Raw genomic sequence first — 2,830 nt, forward strand, 5'->3', positions numbered from 1 at the left:
ACTCATGCTCCAGAGGGTGGCTTCGGAGAAGGACTCTGGAATATACCTGTGTCACTCCCTTCTTAAGTATGAAAGAGTGACAAAACCGAGGGTCTCCAGCAACAAACATTAAATGAACAAATGATACAATTACTCGATGTGATTCTGAAAGAAAGATCTCATCTTTCACATCCATCCCAAAGTTCAGGAGAATAATGCAGTCCCAGAGAAAACACTGTGGCACTGTGAACTCTTAACAAGGAAGTGCTGTACTGAAACGAGAGACACTGCAGTGAGATGCTCATACATCCTGGCAACTTGTGCTATAAAACATATTCACTGCTGTAAGACAACAGACAATAATGAAAGTATTTTTAAATCAATGCTATATATGAAAATATATGTCTATAAAGCTTGAACAAATTGTATAACACCCCAAAATTATTACTTGTCTGCTCTTTTCGAAATAGCCGGTAGTTTTTCTGTAGTGTATAACAGAAAATATGAACAAAGGTAAGATGGTACATGTTTTCTTATTGGGCAACTGGTTCTTAAATGACTTACATAACTTGAATTCAATCAATATTATTAAGGACTTATCCGTTATTGGCATCGCTGACTGACAATGAAAGGATAGGTACACTGAGATAAGCAAGGCACTGAACCTATTCGTTTACTCCTTCTGTGGATAGTCCTGTGAGTTGCAGAATGATTCCATCCCTGCCTGACTCAAGCTCTTCCAGGTGCATGTTACAGTCTCTAGCAGTTTTGTTGCCTGTTTTTTCCAAAGATGGAAAGGACACTAAAAGAAATATTTCAAGGAAGCTACAGCTAGCCAGATTATTTATTTATTTGTTTGTTTGTTTGTTTTTGCAGGGGGATGGAGGGTGGGGGAAGCAGGAATGGTATGAACTCAAAGTACGGTGAAGCATCCACTTTCCCAGAACTAGCCTATATAGAGAAAGACAATTCCACAGCAAGCGTCAGAAATCTACATTTCAATAATAATGCTACTATACTTTATCAATACATTTTAGCTGAGAGTGATTCTTTTTACTGTTTAGTAAGTTGAGTGAGAGATTAGGACTACAAGAATTCTTAAATTTTTCCCAGATGCAAATAAAAAAACAATGATTAAAAGATAACAGTGTTAAAGATATCTATGGATGTGAAAGGTGAATCTGCCCTGGAGATACCAAATAGGAGGGTTTGATACAGTAAGTAGCATGAAGAAATTCCGTGGAGTTCAGTTTGCATATGTCTGGTTAACAGCTCTAGAGAATTTAACTGTTAACTCTCCCAAAATACAAAGAAAAAGAGGAGAAAGAAGCAAGCTAGGGTGATTTCCATATTTGATAATCGAGCACAGATTTCCTGTGAAAGCTATAACCATTCTTTTTCATTTGTTTGACATGTCTACTCTTGTTCAAACTATCTCAAAAGAGTTCCCTGGCATTATACACAAAATCTCATTACTCATCATGGAGAAAACATAGATTCTTCAAGCCTCATTTAATTTGTATCTGCAAGGAAGGAGGAAAACAGCATGCCCAGTCTCTAATTATGAAGTCTAGATAGTAGGGTAAAAGCTGAAGCAGTGACCACCCATGAACTAACTAAGGGCTGCATGAAGTGCCATAAGGTGGAGAAAGGAAGTTACAGAGCCAGTTTCGGCTGAGTTTCCATGGGGATAGAGGCCTTCACAAAACGCACTCCAAGTCTACAGAGTGAAACACGACTATATCCAGGCTCCAGTCACTCATATCACATACGCGAGTTACACTGATATTATGGGAAGCTGCTTACTGTTTGTGTATGCAGGAAAAGCTGGAGTTATTTGAAGTGTAAAAAATCAGCAGGTAATTTTATCCACTTACAATAATTTAGATCTTCTTTATTCTCAGTCCTTGCAATGTTTCATGTGTGATATAATAACATGCAATATTCTTCTTGTAAAATAAAATTTGGCCTAAATCTGCCTCTGTTCATAGACAACTACATCTCACCTTATTTGTGAAAAACAAGCAAGCCAAATCAAAAGAGAACAAAAAATTTGCGACTTAACTTGAAAGTATAATTTTTCACCAAGTAACTAAGTTTTGACTAATCACAGCAGCCAACTTTTCAACTAATCACAGGCTGTTACTGTTTAGCGGTGTCCGAAGAAGGCAAATCTTGGAGCTATTATGAATTGGGTTAGTTCTGTTTTTCATTTCTTATTTCTTTATATAAACATTTCCTGACTGTGTTCTCAGTGCACTCCCAAACTTGACTGGTTCGTGGTGCTATCCAATTCATGGATCATTTCTTTGCTCAAATAAACTGCACTAATTTTAACGTCTAGAGTTTTTCTTTTAACATTATGAGTGGTACTTTTGCTACCTGTGTCTTCAGTGTTGACTGCTAAAATGATCATTTTAGAATTGTAGTCAGACCTTCTCTTTCCAACTGTGCCAGATGCAAAAGGTAACTCGTTACACTATCAGAGTTTGACCATGAATCACTTCCTTTCAGCTTAGGTGAACCAAAGTACAATTGTTTACAGGAAATTTAAGTAATTATCATACTGTAAGTGATCCTAAACATAAGAAACCTAACATCCACATTAGGCCAAACTCTGTTTCTACGATGCAACTTGACTTAATTGTCATTTATTTCATTTTAAAATTGTTGTACCTTAATTTGTATTCTGACAACCTCTCATTTTCTACACAACAAGATAAACAACAGAGCAAAGAGGCAGCCTAGCATAGGAGAAAATCATTGCCCTCTGCTCTTCCAAGAGAAGATTAAGATAGAGACTATAAAGTACTCAAAAAACTTAACACCAAAAAAAAAAAAAAAAAAAAAA

The sequence above is a fragment of the Fukomys damarensis genome, unplaced genomic scaffold (genome assembly GCF_012274545.1).
Source record: "Fukomys damarensis isolate Sample0158 unplaced genomic scaffold, DMR_v1.0_HiC HiC_scaffold_15, whole genome shotgun sequence".
NCBI lineage: Eukaryota > Metazoa > Chordata > Mammalia > Rodentia > Bathyergidae > Fukomys > Fukomys damarensis.